Consider the following 18,063-nt stretch of genomic DNA (forward strand, 5'->3'; position numbering starts at 1 on the left):
AATTCATGAGCATTATTTTTTCAATATACATTTTGTTCATGAAACAATTTTATTTCAATTTGGATTTGCTGTGATTTTATTATAAATTTCACATCTTGAAAGTGTTGACATTATTAAAATGGTTTAATCTAATATAAAGCTGCAATGTTGTAAGTTTCCTAAGAGCATGTTCAACTTTACACTTTTCATTTTTAAGTGACATTCACATGGTGACAATGAAATTGACACCTCCGTGTGTTGACACATTCCTAAAGTACAGTGTTTACGGCCACCGAAGAAGGACTGAGGGCAAGATAATTCTTTTAAGAATATTACTGCGTTCCTCATAATGCATCGGTGAAGCTGCCACCTCTGCTGAAGACAATCCTGGTGTCTCTTAATGTAATTAGTGTGATTTAATCAATCTTCATTCCTTCGCTGCCCACCTGAGGCACCAGGAGAGAAAAAATGCTACTTTCCAACACACCTTTCATGTTAAGAATATCGGATGATTGATCTCAATAAATAAACGACTATTTCAAATTTCATATGTATTAATGCTCAAAATTGACACATAAAAAAATAACACTAAGATTGTTTACTCGTAATGAATATTCAAATTATTGAGATATATTAATTTTATTATTTTCATTTGAGGATGATTTTTCATGTGTGTTTATCTTCTCATTTAAATGTATTCTTTTATCTACCACAAATGGGGGCGGTCGGGTAGCCTATTGGTTAAAGCGGGTAGCCTATTGGTTAAAGCGGGTAGCCTATTGGTTAGACCCGGGTTCGATACCCGACATGGGTACAAAGTGTGAAGCCCATTTCTGGTGTCCCCCGCCGTGATATTGCTGGAATATTGCTAAAAGCGGCGTAAAACCATACTCACTCACTGTACCACAAAGTAGACCTTGATTACATGCAGTCAATAATTCAGAGGTTAAATAATTTTTAAAAAAGCTCCTATTGATGTTGTTGCTGCTTATCCAATACTAATTCTCTCAGGATGCAGGAGAGGTCATAGCCATGATCCATATTAAACCCATTGTGATTTGTTTGTTCAGGCTGTCAAAATACACCTGATAAACAGGTGATATAGGGATGACATTAATGCATTTTAGGACTGGTTATTAATACAAAGAGTATGAATCAACATACAAACCCAAAACAATTGATTTATGATTATAAATATTCATAGTGTTTCTGAATTGCTGTTTGCTGAGGGGAGCTAGAATTGCTTTTAGAGTCTGGTATTCTACTGGCATATACATTGATTATTTGGAATCTTCTCATGGGTTTTTATCAAACTACTTTGTCAGTGGTCTTCATAAAATAAACAAAATGGTCACCTGCAGTGTGAAGCTTAGCAAATCTTTATTTCGTTTCATATTCCCAGGGTATCGGGTTTCATCATCCCTGGTTATTATCATTGGTCAAACTGTTGTTTCTGTGGCTCTCTCTTTGCCAGATGACCAATCATCAAGATTATCATTTAATGTGGGAAATGTGTTCTGGGAAAGTTAGTTAAAAGGGCTACTGATATTGATATCATGTATACTTTTACAGTAGGTCTCTTTTTTTCTTTTGGTTGTGAATATTGTTAGCCCAAGTATTTTTGAAGAAACTGTTTTTAAATATAACCTTCATCTATGACTCACTTTTGAATATATCAACTTCGTCTCATCACCATATAGCTGACATAATGCTGATGCAGCATTAAATTTTAACTCACTCACTCATGTTTCGGTTGTGGCTTTGCTTCTCCTACAAACCATACTGAAGTTGCAATGAATGCATACTTAATTCATAATACTTTGAAATTGATGCCATGAATAATGAAATTGATACAACTCTTCCTTGTTTACATGTAGTTATATCGGATGATAACATTTGCATCAGTCTACAGAAACCTATTCTTCTGCTTGTGCTGTGAGCAGATTAACTATTCATGTCTCCTCACTCCTGATAGAAACCTGCTGTCAAACCACTTTTAACTTCTATGAGATGGATGGTCTTTTTTTGTAAATGGATGCTATTTGTCCAACATGTCAAATGTACAAAAAATACTCATCTGGCTGGACAGATTTAGGACATTCCATTTAGGAGATTAATGATAAGTGAAGTGAATAGTTTTGTAAATAAATGATTGGCAGCTTTTTGTGTTCATGAACATACCATTACATGAATTGTTTGATAAGATGTCAATTGTTTGAATTGTTTGTTTGTTGGTTTCATAGAATAATCTGTGGTGTTGGTGAAACGTTATGCTTCAAGATATTTTGGTTTTAAGTTTGTTTCTCTGATATGTCTTAAAAAAGTACAACGCTTTGAAAACCATGAAAAAAGTTAGGATGGTAGGTTAAGGTGGTTTGAATTCTGTTCTTTTAAACAGTAGACACATATGGGTTAATTGATGTTAAAGAGATGGGTTAGACGATGAGGTGTTTAATGCCAATGCAGGGTCATTGAGGAACAAGCAGAATGGTGATAGATGGTAAAGAGGTTTGATTGATAGTGATGGGGCATGTTGGTACAAGTTAAAAATGAATTAGGTGGTTGAGGATCTTGAGTAGGAAAAGATTTCTTTCTTACTTTCTGAATAAAAGAGAAAATCAATGTTTGATTTATTGAAGAAAGGTCACAAGCCCAATGAAATTGTTCTTTTCATATTCTTATCTCTATCATAAAAAAAGAAGAAGGAAACAACTCCTTATCACCCTAGGCTGAAGAAACTTGTAACATTGCAATGATGACAGCAGTTTTACATCTATATATTATTACCTTGGAAGATTAACTTGCCAGCATTAGGAACAGTAATGTGGATAAGAAGTAAAAATATATTTGTTTTACACAATGCTTTTGCATTTATTGGCTGTATCAAAATAAACAAAGCAAGAGTTATTGTTCTGCAACATGATATTTGTATAGGAATTAGCTGGCTATGAGCTCTCTGGATTTAACAAGGTATCATTTGGAAGCGTTTTTGTGGTACTATGTAGAATCATCGTCTCCAGGCTAAAGGGTTGTTTTTTGTATATGTCCCTATTCATGCATATTTCAAGAACATATTACTTCTGATAATAGCATGTCAAAAGATATTTTTAATCTTTACTCTTTCAACAACAATGTGTAGCTACAGCTTGCTTCAGGACCAGAAAGGATGGATATTTACAAAGAAAATACATTAAGCATTCCATTATGTAGCTTCAGTGTTTCCTGGAGGTACTCCAAGCTACATGTCATTATTCAACCCTCAAAGAGTTCTCTCTTATGTATTAATGTCTGTCCCTCTGGCATAGATGTGTCAGAGACTTGGACATTTCTGGATATTCTTGGTTTTGACTGGGTGGAAGAAGCATAAAAATGTCTCTGGAATGAGACACCTTGGATACAGATCTGTTTTGTGTCCATCAGATCAATAGGAGGAGCACCTCGATGACCCCTGCCAGTGTTTTCCATGCGGACAGCCATGCTTTCTCTATTTAAGAATAACATTAGTTCCGCGAGGAGAAGACTTAGACCCCCTGTTTTGAGAGATATTGGTGTTTTCTTTGCAACAATAGGGTGTAATGTTTTTTATGAGCCTGATAAGGCAGAAAATTAGCTACCGGTTGATGGTGATTTGCATGCACAGAATATTTGCCTAAAAAACATAAGATTCCACATGAAAGAGAACTTTTTGCTGGCATCCTTGTTGTCTTTTGAATGGCCAGACCTCAACCGTTTCTTGAGTTTTTTGTTGCCAGCATGCCTAATTGTATTTTTAATTGAAATTTTCTCTCAGAATAACATGAACTGTATGAAACACTGCTGCTCTTTGATCCAGGGAATAGATTATCTTTGAAATTCTTTTTCATTATTGGATGAATGAGATCCAATTTCAGAGTTTAGTTTTTATCTCTGTCTGGCGTTTTTTGCCAAACAGTGGTTGTACGAGGCAGGTGGGGTCGACAGTTTACATGGATTATCTCTGACGCTGATTACATAATCACGTTTTAAGGAAAGATTCCACCACACAAACAAAAACAGTGACTATAGCCTTACTAAAGACAAAGGATACTTAATGATAGTTATGAAATATTGATAAACAACTCGTTAGTTTCTCTGCAAATATTTAAGCAATTCTTACAGTGAGGTATCTTGAAAAGCGAGTGCCCCTTTCAGATAAATATTTACCCAATATGAATTGTAAATTTGATAAGAATGTGTACATGTCAGATTTTGATTTAATTAGCCTGCAATGTATACTTGTTTATCAGTGAAGTATTTGTAACCTGGGTTTGTGTTCTTTGCCTCTTTCATACTCTCTGCCTGTTGAAATGCACTTGTTCAAGGCTCTGCTAAAGCCAACTTTAACCAAGATAAATCTCCATATGGATATTGATTTACCATGATGGTATTTCAGATTTGTCTTGGCTTCTATTTCAAATTTGTTCTGTGCAGACTTCATTAATAAAGTTGAGAATGTGTGTCAGATCAAATCTGTCCTGTTCTGATTCCTTTAGATAAACAAGATTTGACATGGCATTGGTATCAACAAGGAGTGGTTAAAAACAAATAGAATATACGTGGCTTATAATAATATATGAAGCATTATTCTCTGACGGGTGTTTAGTTTTTCAACTTTCCTGGCTGTGAATTGAGTAAAAGTTTGCTCTTAATTTGTTTAACATTCCGTATATCACAGACATACATAAGCTAACAGGTAATTGGGTGTAAACAGATAGTGGGAGAATTTAAACTGCATCCTGTTTTAAAGGAAACGGCAATTATTGTGATGATAGTCAACTTTTTGGCTTTTTTCATTTGCATGCCAAAGTGTGTTTTCGTGATGTAAGATGATAACTAGATTATGAAATGATCTTTTAGTTGTTTTATGTGTTTATCTGTTCTTGGCAGACCTGTTTTTCATAAAGTGGCTATTCATGGTCATTCATGATACAATCAGGGTCATTATTATGATGGATCTTCACTCCATTTGATACGAACAGTCATGCATGATTCTCAATAGATGCAGATGTATTAAACTTGTCTTCCCCATGTCTTTCATAGGGTTGGTATGCTCAATGTGAAATAAATCACCGTTGACCATGTGCTAATGACATGCCTGATCCACCGTGGACTAATGACCCATAATTGCTGACCAATTGACCATTGAGGGAGGGAGGGGTCACTCCTTGACCACCCGGCAGGACATCTGGTGTTGGATATGTTGGTTGCTGCTCTAGATAGGGGAAGTCTGTCAGAGCTAGGATCTGATAGTTGTGTCATTCAAAATCATTTGCTTGAATTGGTATGAACAGTTTGCCAGGAAAGTTTTCATCTTCAAATTATACACTCAGCTTACTTTGCTTTTCAAGCATAATGATATTTACCAGATTTCCATTACAAGAATGGTAGAGCAACCATGGTCCAGTAAGTCATATCTGTGTTTGGTTTCTGGTCAGTCAAACTGTTTTAGGTTACACACAACCAAATGTTTTCCCATAGACTTCTATAGTAACATTATATTTTTTTTTTAAATAACTAAGCATTCAACAGCTATTACCTGTACGTGTGTGCACAGTTTGGCCTTAGAGCAGCAATAAAAAAATAAATAATGACTAGCTTAGCCAGCTCCTTTTCCAAGTACCAGAAGCTAAACACACCACCCCCAGTTTCGCACCAAATGTCACCTACTTGAAAATAGCTTTGGTCACATTCAGCATAAGTCATCATGTTGAAAAAGACAGTACAAAATATAGAAAAACATGGTCAGTTTTAATAACTGGATTGATGTACATTTGAAAGACATAAAAATCTTACAGAATATCCTCCAATCACAGCCTGCAGATATCTCTCGATCTGCACTGAAGGCTCCCAACAAAAACCGCACTGGTTCTGATTTGGTGTAGTAGAACCTTTATCTCCATCTGTGGACTCCAGCCTCGTTGGACACTTGAGATGGAATTGATGCAGGACTTAAAGAAAGTCCAGTGGGATTGGAGTGGACACTGATGACCTGACCTGGTCACTGGAGAGGGGATCATTCTAGTTGGCAGCTTCTGCTTGATCATATGAGATGAGCTTGGCTATGCTAACAAGGTTGATCCTGTGATTATTTATTTATTGGCTTTGGAGCACACACTGGGGTCTGATCCTTATTCATAAATCCTTATTCATTCTCTGTCATTACTTGTTGTGTTCCCTTTTATTACTTGATTACTTGTTAAGGCTTATTATTTTGTATGGTAAAGTTGCAGACAATAATGTTGCTATCTTTCGCAAAAATTGGAAGTCTAGAGCACCTTTGCGTTGCTTGTCATATAATCAAGACCATGGAATCAAGAATTTTTATCGTACAGAACATATGATTTCAAAGGAAAACATACTTCTAAAACGATGCATTCCTGTGCAGTGTGACAGGTTTCTACATCGGTGGACACTGACACTATTAATTTAGGCTTGACTTCATCCAAACAGTACCTGAAAAACACCCATTTTGTAAAAACTGTGAAATGAACTGTCACAACAGGAACGCAGTCAATTTTGACATCACAAGCATGACTGCAGATGAATGTGGCTCAGCAGGAGGCTAAATGTTGTCAATTCAGTGGAGGCTGACCAGTTCATCCTTGACCTGTCCGATTAAGGCCAGTCACAAATGGCAAGGACAACCTCTGTATGGGCATTTCCAATATATATCATGCCCAACCAGCCCAAGTCCACCGAGTAGGGGTGTAATTACTTCCATTGTTCAGACTTGTCAGCCTTGGACATCTGACCATGGTCATTGTACACTCGTCCTCTTCCTGCTGACCTACAGTAATGTCCTGGTCATGTTGCCCTCTCCAGGAGCCATATTGTCATTAGATGGACTGGCCTTTGACCACAGAGGAGTGACAGCCGCTGCCACTTGGCTGGCCATTAGTTAATGCTACTAGTGCAATAGTGGTATTAGGCCTTATCACGTTATTGCACACTTGTGTTGCTGGCATCATTTTGGTGATTCAGTTTATCAGAGAGATGGAATTGGATTTATTTCATTGCCACATTGATGAACATCACGCTTGATGTTTAATTAAACTGGAATTGTTCAATATCCTAAAAGTTTCCAATTACAATTAAACTTCTGTTGAGGTTGAGTTAGCATCATGGGAGTTATTTCTTGACCGGCTCGTTTGGGAACCCCAGATGATGATTAAGCTGCACAGAACCTGCTGACCAGATGACAGATGTTTTTTGTCAGATGTTATCTAATGTCTATCTTACATTGATTCTGTTTGTAATTATTCAATGATAGTTTCGGTATTTTTCTATGCATTTCACTTGCATGCTTGGCAATTGTCTTTGCAAAGAAAGTGGTTCTTCTGTGATGAACTCTCTTGTGTCTTACATTAATGGCAAGGTGTACTTTTTCAAACCGATGTAGATATTATCCCATCTTCCACATGACTGGTGTCCGTCATCACTCATATCCTGTTTACTTTCAACTGATTACATAACAGCTGAAAGATAATTTGTTCTCAGCATAACACCCACCATCTTGAAGGGAAGCAGGCTCCTTGACCACTGGTCATCTGGAAAGGTCAACAGCTTCGCAATCTCCTTGCCCCAGGGAGAGGAGTCCTGGGGAGAAGAAGGGGAAGCGTGTGATGTGATAATGATAAGAACAGGTGGTGATGTAATGATGATGAAACTTGTGATAGGAGATTATCTGTTTTGAGGATACCGGTTACTGATTAGGGACAGACAGTTTGGATTAGATCACCATGGGTGTTTCCCAAGTAGCATATTGTAGCTGGCAAGTGAAGAACTGATGGATCTAGAGATTAGGGTTTACAGTCCACAAGGTGGATGGACTTCACATGTAGGTTAATGGCGGTGTAATTTATGTCATTGGGCCAGTAGATGTTAGGACTTACATGCCCCTTATGGGTGGGTGTAAATCTACCTAGACATTAATGTCTATGCAATTATGTCCCTCATGTACGTGGAAAACGTCTCCCCTCCCCCATCTGAAATTTGCGGCCCCGTGAAGATCCGGTGTAGAATAGGTCTTCAGCAACCCATGCCTGCCGTAAAAGGCGACTATGCTCGTCAGACAGAAATCCCAAAAAAGTTCATTGTGTACAGTTTGAAATACCAGGCAGCTATTGCATCATGACAGAATATTGTTAATATTGATCATTATGATCTGCTGAAATCATGCATATTTAAATTCATCATGTGTCTTAGAGCAATATGTGTCACTGATCAAACAGTTACCCGTGTGGTGGAATTAATTACAGAGTCTCAAAGAAACTGTGACTCAAATATCCTCATTCACAACAGCTCCTAATGTTCAAGTCATTATCAGAATCATTAACGAAGCATGTGTTAATTGTTTTACTCGAGGTAATTGTGCTAATGAGGAGTTGCTTCTTTGATCAGAGCTGACTGAACTCATTAGTTAGTGTCCTCACTGGACCTGACTGATCACAAGTACAGTGGTGTGGATAGCACTGGTTACAGTGTCAATTGCAACCCAATCTGTTGGTGGGAACCAGCTCATGCATTTTGAAAGGATTTCTCACAAACAGGTTGTCAAAATGTACTTGAAAAATGATCAAAGGAATTTATTCCATACATTTTTAAAAAATATGAATAAAGCATCTCTACATGAATGAAACTGAATATTTCAAATATGACTAAGATGGTCCACAATATCAATTATATTTCAGATCTAATATTTCTTCTATGTTTAAGACCAAGAAACAATACTCGTTTTTAACATACACAATCTTTGTTTCATTCATATTGAATCATTGTTAGGGAGGCTGGTAAATGGCTCTGTAAAGATTGTATTTGTCAAGAGAAACGTGATATTCTTAATATCTGTTTGGATTGTTATGATCTGAACCACGGGTCACGGTTTGACGATTGACAAATGTTGACTTAACAGGCTGAGCTACCTTAAATATAGGTTGTGTGGATCAATCATGCTGGGAAGCAATTTATGAACACAGAAACCCTGTCATGGATTGAATTCACTTCAAATATAGAGGAACCAGCATTGTTATAAACAAACTGATAAAGGCTGATAATAATCATTCCCATGAAAATTGTCATCTAAGCTTCAACTTATTTGATTGGTATGGTTTGTTCTTTAATGCTGCACTCGGCAATATTCCAGCTATATGACAGCGGTCTGTTAATAATCGAGTTACTGGACCAGACAATCCAGTGATTGACATCATGAGCGTCGATCCACACAATTGGCATACGATGACATGCATCAACCAAGTCAGCGAGCCTGACCATCCAATCCTGTTAGTCGCCTCTAACGACAAGCAACGTCACCTTTTACTCAACTTATTTGATGTCCATACCATACCGATATAAAAATATCACAATGATTAGATAGTAAAGGAAGTTCCATTTAGATTACCACAAATGTGACCAACCATGAGACAACCCTGGGTGGAAAATCACATCTTGACTTCTCATTATATTTTAAACTACAAAAATGCAATTCACAAGTGTCAATTAATATTTATTACAGAGATACATGACATCAAACTTTTGGACTCTTTTTCTGCAAAGTCGCATTTTCAGACTAATATCTGTTTGTCATAATTGCAGTTTTTAGATATAATGTCTGATTAATTGACAGTAGACTGAAATGTTTTGAAATAAATTTTACTTACATTACAAACTAACGAGAGAGAAATAAGATATTTTTGTTCAGTCCGCACACATGGCTTTTTTTTACGGGAGAAAGTTGACGTCACGCATCCCTCATTATGATGTCACAATGCCATTGTTTCCAAGCACCCTTAAGGTCCCTTTCCCCTGGAGGTCACACATCTTATATTCACATCCACCAATAATGATTTTTCATGGAAGTCAATTGCATGTATTGTATTGACTTAATGATATGACCATTCATGCTCGGAATAGTTTTTTATGAATACTGCTAATCATCGTAAACATGTAAATCCTGTGTGCATTTGCTTAATGTCACTTTCACAAGTCGTAGTCACTCTCGCCTCGCAGAGATCTTTATTGAAATGTGAATCGAATTTGATGGTGATCTATTTCACATGTACATAGCTTTTGAGCTCTGATTGAAATAAACACTTCACATCAATCATGGTCAGCCTTGGATTAAATCTACATTGGGAATTCCAGCACAATGAGTAGTGGTAGCTTCTCTCTGATTAAGACTCAAGGGACATGGAATAATGGTCGTGGGTTTTGTTAGGCATGATGGATGGCGGAATTATATGCTTCTCCAAGTTCGGCTAAGACATTAAAATCAGCAAGCAAATGAACAGGGTTCCAGGGCAGTTCTCTTTGTGTGGGTGGAGATGGATGTTATTCCACGTCTCATCAACAGACTGATGAACGCACACTGCAGGGCACCGATGACTTTTGTTATACTGTGAAGGAAAACTGAAACATTGAAATGCATTAGTGTCATAGAGACAGAGTCAACAATCCTATGTAATTTTATGAACATGGTATAATGCTATTGAAATCATGTGATAATAATATCTCTATTTCATGAGAAAGAAAACCAATGTTGTTGATGTTATATAGAGGATATTATAGTGTTCATGTCATACTATGTTTACGATGTTTTGTAAACATAGTGTGACATGAACACTCATATCATGTTTTATTAAAACTGGTTGCACTGGTGGCCCAGTCATCTAAGGCGCCGCGATTAGCTGTGCTGAGTTGCATCCCTTGAACACACCAGAAACCTATGATTTCGGGTTCGAATCCTGGTTCACCCCCGATAAGGTTTCTAGGTTTGTCAGCACCATACCTGTGCTCGTGGGTTTCACCGAAGTGGTAAACGTCAGAGACCTGCATCACTTCGGGCTTTTCTCCCACATTTAGCTGACACGCCGCGATATAACTGTAATATTGTTAAAAGCGGCGTTAAACCCAACTCACTCACTAACTCATTTATTAAAACTGAAGAAGATGTCCACATACAGAGATGAAGTTTAGTGTTTACCTATAAGGACAGCAAGTCGCAATAGCAGCTGAACCAGTTTGTTGAAGGATATCAACAATCTTCAGCTTTTATGTCAGTTCTAGTTTGACGTCATTCCGACCTCACGTCACAATAAGATTTGAATGACATCAACAATGCCATCCAGATGATGAAAACAATACACTGTCTCGTGACATGATATGACCCTAGGGCACTTATGATTTTTATGAGCCCCGATATGTTTGCCCATGAGATAATAAACAACTGTATATTCCACAGTACTATATATGATTCCATCCCGACCAAGGAGAGGTTTGCTTGATCGGTGAGTCATAAACCTGCCTCTGCCGGGATAGTCCCTGGTGAACTTGTTGCCAGAATGTATTGTCAAGATCATGTCCTGAGACCTTCTCTGACCACACGCCTTAATTTTGAATCATATTTGCCAACATAGTTATTTATTGTCAGAAACATTTTGGCACAATGTGATTCAGACAAGGTTCATTGAATGGTCCTGTCAGACCAGGGGGGCCCTAATCAGAATTATGTCTTTAACCAGATAAGACAATATTGAGTCACATGGGAAGACATGGTTAAGAGTCAATCATGTTTTGTGTGCTTTGGGTTCAGAATTTATTGTTGCGATCATGTTCAGTTATTGCTGTAGCATGGGATGACTAATGCTTTATAATGAGGTGGATCCACTCTAAATCAGAGTGACTGCCCACTGGCCAGACTTTAGACAATGTCATGATGATTTTGTCATGATGAAAACATGCAGAGTGTAGTTTGGAGAAGATTTGGGATACTTTGGATTAATGACATATTTTATAACTATGAACTTCATTAGATTAATATGAATACAGCGTTAGAAATTGGCACTAGTCCTGTAGTCCTTGCAAATCTGCCCAATAGTTAAGATATCATAAAAACTAGTAGAAATTTGCTATCTTTAAGGGTTTTGATATATGTTTTTTATCATTGTAAGGACTAGTAGACTAAAAATGTTAGTTTCTACCGCTGGAATACAGTTTGAATGGCATTGTTTGGCTTTTCAGTTGACAAGATTCAAATATCAAACAGATTATATTGAAAACTCTGCATAGTGATATTAAACCTAGTGTCTGTAAATCAAATACAACCAAGTGTGCCTTGTGGTGAAGTCAGATAGTGAAAGGGTAGACTATTCTCCATGTAGATTGGTTGGTTGGTTGGTTGTTTTTCGCCGCACTCAGCAATATTCCAGCTATATGACAGCGGTCTGTAAATACTCGAGTTTGGACCAGACAATCCAGTGATTGATATCATGAGCATAGATCCACGCAATTGGGATCGATGACATGCATCAACCAAGTCAGCGAGCCTGACCACCCGATCCCGTTAGTCGCCTTTTATGACAAGCATAATCACCTTTTATGGCAAGCATAGGTTGCTGAAGACCTATTCTCCATGTAGAAGTGGTTTTGTCATTACTAAACCCTGTACATGTTTCTTGGATATTTCAAGACCTTCAAAGACCCGTATTAGAAACAACATTCCAATATGCATTTTACAAAGCATGGGAAATAACCTTTGTGTTGATTTTGAAAATTAGTTTCAGCTCAAGGAATCACTGTTGGACAACTTCAACTTGAAGAATGGAAAGTTGCTAGTTTTGTCAATAAAATCTTAATTTAATTCCAAAATTATCGCAAACCCTCCCTGTCTTCACCAGGAGAATGAGAATCCCACACTTGAATTAATGTTTTATTAAGAACAAAATGATTATCCAAGCCATAAGGTCACAGGCTTGGAAATGAGAAATTAAACCAACGTTATTGTCTTTGTTGATGGGCCCTTTAATGAAAGCGGAAGCTTCTTCTGCGACTCCACATGGCTGTGTAAAAAGAACAAAGAACATGTTGGTTGTGGTAATGCCATCTTGACAATGAGGAATAGTTCCACAGAAGGGGTGTGGAGGAATCCAATATCAACATGATTGGCCTATTGATCAGTGGTCACCAGATCTTCGGCTGGTGTCCTTCATCATGCCATGGACACTGGGTTTGGGCCACTGAGGGCTTCTTTGTTGCTTCTGAGAATATTGGTTTGCCCTCGTTGCTCATCTCCAGGGCAGGCAGAAGATGATGAGGTCTTTGTAACATTCCGTTTGAAATTTCAACTTCATGCTCTCACAAAATGGGATTTGGCGATCTGATATGTATAAGAGTTATGAAGATTAGTTTTTAGCCAAATATTTACATACTTCAAACAATGGGCTATTATTTGCCCAGCCACAGATTTGATAGTTTTGACTGATTTAATCATCTGGAATAATGGTTTCTCTTCAGAGTGTGGTTTACACTTGGATTTATCTTGTGTTTTTAAAAGTATTATTTTTGTTATCACCAAATGTAGACCTGCCAATGGGTACAGATGAAATTGAACCTGGAGGATTTCATTCTGTATTGTGATTGCAATTCATAACTCACTTTTTCTGAAAACTGAGCCAATCTTTCCATCTTTTGAGTGAATTCATGCAAGGTTAAAATGAAACTTAATGCGAAATATGAGAGCAAATTGCATTTGTTTCAGTATTGTGTCAGACAGAAGCTTCAGTTGTTGCCGGGAACAGGTTGGAAGTAGGGACACCGACATAGCGTAGCCTCATTTTGGGAGCTTTGAGCCACATAATGCTTAGGTTATTACATGTAATGGATACTCATCTGGAAATGAAAAGTGAGAATGTAAGCTTGGTGTTTTAGTCACAGGTGCTGATTGGAAACGAAAGTGATTTAACATTTGACCATTTAACATTGATGAAACAGTTTGTAAGGACTCTCAGTGAAGCCGGATATCAGTTGCCAGGCATCTGGAATCTGAAATTTAAACCAATGCTTGGTTTGGGATGATTGACACATGATGGTTCATTGTCCAACAAGAGTGTTTATTTTGATGACTGTATTCATACACAGTGGGTCTTTATGTATTAAGGATGAAGCAACTGATGATAACTCTTGTCATAGTTGGTGGTGGTTAGGCTCGCTGACTTGGTTGATGCATGTCATCGATCCCAATTGGGTGGATCGATGCTCAGGATATCGATCACTGGATTGTCTGGTCCAGCCTCGATTATTTTCAGACCACCGTCATATAGCTGGAATATTGCTGAGTGCGGCGAAAAACAACGAACCAACCAACAAATCCATCTGTCATATAAACATTTGACTATAAGGACTTATTCTTCATCGCTTTATTGACATTTGACAATTTGAAATATGAAGAGTCCAACTTATCGTGAAAGTTTATATTATTTTTAATGCTCCTGATTGATATTTGTTTAGATTGATACCATGAAGTAAATTAACAATAAGGTCACTTTTGTCACTTTGAGAAAACTCTTCAACACAGCTTTTTCACTGAATAAAGTTATTTAAAAAGCAACAGCTATCAATCTAATTTATGAATACGGTAGAAAGAATAGTGATAATATAGAGCGGCAGATTGTTGCCCGTGATCCAATATTATTTGCCCTCAGACTGGGTTTCCTCGGTGTAGTTAAAACAATTAGCTGATTAGCCATGTCCAGTGGAATTGGCCAACTGCTGGTGGCCATGAACATGACTTCTGGGGCCAAATTTCACATCCCGCCAAATGAACAGCGGGGACCTCGTGTCTGCAAAAGTGATAGAATTGAGGGCACATGAGTCAAGTTTGCTTCCAATCCTGTCGTCTTAGTCACATGACTCATGTTCAAATTTAATTACACTATCCATCAAAATCATAATTACGTTCTGTGCCTCAAGATTCTACCGATCTTAGATTCAAGAGAGAAACATGCTGTAAAATAGGATGGTTCTCTGGGACCAATGCTGCCAAGCCCTTCCTTGAGCAATATTATCCATCATATTTGTCCCAGTTGGCCCTGGAAAATGTTTTATGTAAATAAGCTCTGATCTCAGTGAGGGCCGGGACTAGGAACCGGACTTCATTCCGACGCTATTGTCAACCAGTCGTGACAGTCTTGGGATAAGCCTTGTTAAAACCTGCCTGATCAGCTGGTCTTCACTGACATTGATTGCACTGAAATATGTGACCGTCCTTCAGGCACCAAAATGATGGGCAGCTTGCTGAGTGAAATTGACACTGTTTTAAGGATTTGTTTCATTTAATTGGCACCACGTCCCATTATTGAATGTTTTATAGTCATTTTTTTTTAAAGTCTGAAGTTTTTATTATTAGTTCAAAAGAATTTGATATGAAATGCATCCTGATGTCTCTCTTAAACTCGTTTTATACCAATGGACAGGAAGCACAAGGAGCGTGCGGAATTAAGGACTTGATGTGCTGTACGTTGTATCCCTCGTTCCATCCTTTTCCTTACATCACCTTGGCATCTTCCATCACATTATGACTAAACTTGACTCATACGCTTGGACCAATGGTTCCCCCCCCCCCCCCCCCCCAAAATCTCCTTTCAATGCTCGGTCTTCGATATTTGTACCACTTTGTCCCTTCACTTCTCCACCCTGTCCATGAGGAACATTTTAGGGGCAAGAATTTCATCGTTTGACAGTAGCTATTCCTCAGCTAGGTGACTCAGGGGACATCACAAATTAGTCTGTCAAGCACTTTGCTGCACTTTGCATTTAGATTGGCCACAGTTGGAGAAGGCTGACATTACTGGTCGCCTTTTTTCGGCGCCTGTCGAGCGCCAGCCATTTTCTGTGATTAATTCTGGCGTAATCGGCATGCAAGGGACCATCACGTAATCGGCAGAATCTGCCAGTATCAGAATTGAAATTAAATGTGTTTTCATTGGAAAATAATGTTGTTAGCTCAAATTTTCTTCCCCATTCAATTGGACTTGAGGACTCGGCTCTGCACGTCCAACCAGTAAATGGAGGACTGGTTCCTAAAAATGAAGGATCTTTTTAAGCTGTTATGAACTGTTCACAGATATTCTCACATTAACAAAATTAAAAAAGCCAAAAGGCTTTCATATGCAGGTTTTCTTATGACTTGATTAAATTAATAAGACATTTAATAATCAACATTTTCTATCCTATTGTATAAATAAATTATCCTAATCAGACACTTTGGTAACAATTCTTTTCATAATAACTGACAAAAAACATATGGAGCTGTGGAGACTGAAGGATGGTATGTTGTTGATGTCTGCCAGAATGTCCTAACCATGTGGCAAAAAGGCATACAAGCTGATTAACAATACTAAGGTTAAAAACCTCTTTGAATCAATATCATGTAATTTTGTTTCTGTTCAATTCACATCGTATCTTTTACGAACTCAACATCAGGAATGAAAATTAACCTGCCTCTCATGTCATAAATCAAGCCTGTTTGAAAGCAGGGCCATTACTACTAGCAGCTGCCATTGTTGTGGTCAATATTTCTATGATTAAGTTCTCACCACATATTGATCAATCAAAGAAACTACATTAACAATCTGCTCATTATTATTTTTTTTAATATCCTCACGTAATTTAGTGTAACACAAACCTTTTTCTATAACCAGTAATAGAACAACATTGATAGAATTGAGAATAACATTGATTTAATACACTCGCTGTAATGACATGTAAACAGTTCAAATGTTTTTCTTTGTGTAAAACTGGATTTAAGCACAGCAAATTTTGACTCCTGTTAGGATCGATATGTCATGATGGAAACTTCACTGGTTCTATGACCTGCAAACATGGTCTGCCTGATCTTGGCTGAATTTTCAACATTATTATGAAAAATTTGTAACTTGATTCAACAAAGGCACAAGTTTTCACTTAGCTTAGGACACACTCTTTTAACAGCATTTGAACAAAGCTGGCTTTGCTTGTGCGATGGACGAGGATAGATTTCCAGTTTTTGTTTGTGGAGCATGTTTAACCAGAATTGGTTTTAGCCAGCTCTGATCAAACTGTAAACCTACACCCTTGAAACCTTTAATCCATATTGAAGGGATTCATCTTGGAGAAAATAACATAGCAGATAAAATGTCTCAGCTAGCTCATCCTCTCACAGATTTCAAACTGTCCTTGATTTCAATCCTCCCGTCACTTATTTCATTACACCACCAATCAACAGTGTCAATTTTGTCACTTGATTAGGTGCAAGCTGCTTCCCTGAGATGAACAAACATTGACACATTGTCCCCCCCAGTCTGACGGACATCTTTGTTCTGGATTTATGTAGACAAAGAGAAGTCTATTTGAAAAAAACGTTGCTGATAGCTATCAAATACTTCATTATTGTCTCTGTATAATGAGGACAAATTAAATTTTTCTGATATAATCCTGTTATTAGTGGCATTGTGAAGTTAGTATTGATTCTGAAGGTTTTTTAGTGATTGTCTTTGCACCACTTTTGAAAAAATCTAGCTCAAGGTTATTTGTATATGTATATAAGCTTTGGGATTTAGCATCATTACCGTATTCGACGTAATAAGGGCCCTCTCCAACAAGCGCCCATGGCGATGTTTGCTAATGTGTTGGAAAGTGAACAATCCCAATTAGAACCCCTTCCAACTGACAAGACTTATTTAATTGCATATAATACACACTCGTGTGTTATATGCACCCTTAATTATGGGCAATTTAATTCTTGAAAAATATATCTGCCGTACATAAACATTATAACCTGTCAGCATAAACCACGAAATTTATCTTTCAACTTTCAATTTTTTCCACCAAAATAATATTTTAATAACAGCCCCCTATTCCTATTTTTGAGAGCGCCATGGGCGCTTATTACGTCGAATACGGTATGTGAATTCTTCAGTGGTTATTTTCTTTCCTCTCAGACTAAATAGTTCCTGCTGCTACACAGTGAAGAGAGTAAACAAAGTTTAAGGATGGGGTGCACACTGCACTTGACCAAGGGTCAGTGTGGGACTGTGTATATGTACTTGCTGGTCTTCGCATGCTTTGGCTGCCTGCTAACAAGGGCTTGGAGTTGAACTGTCAAACTGCAGAAACTCTTAACATAGATGTACAATTTGTTTATTGTCCATTTTGGCAAGTTGTGTCTGAGGTTGTGGAATTGTGTAAACAATAGAATTGAAATCTGTGTGTTTGTTAGCTACATGTTTGTCCTGACAAAACAGTGGAGTCAAGCTT

The 18,063-nt window shown here is 37.6% G+C and overlaps 1 protein-coding gene across 11 annotated transcripts in view; it reads left to right on the plus strand.

Annotated features, from left to right (window-relative positions):
* LOC139447935 (serine/threonine-protein kinase mig-15-like) overlaps positions 1-18,063 on the plus strand; it is a 189,135-nt gene that overhangs the window by 157,161 nt on the left and 13,911 nt on the right. The window lies entirely within an intron of this gene.

This window comes from Haliotis cracherodii, unplaced genomic scaffold (assembly GCF_022045235.1).
Source record: "Haliotis cracherodii isolate W230 unplaced genomic scaffold, xgHalCrac1.p SCAF_7, whole genome shotgun sequence".
Classification (NCBI taxonomy): domain Eukaryota; kingdom Metazoa; phylum Mollusca; class Gastropoda; order Lepetellida; family Haliotidae; genus Haliotis; species Haliotis cracherodii.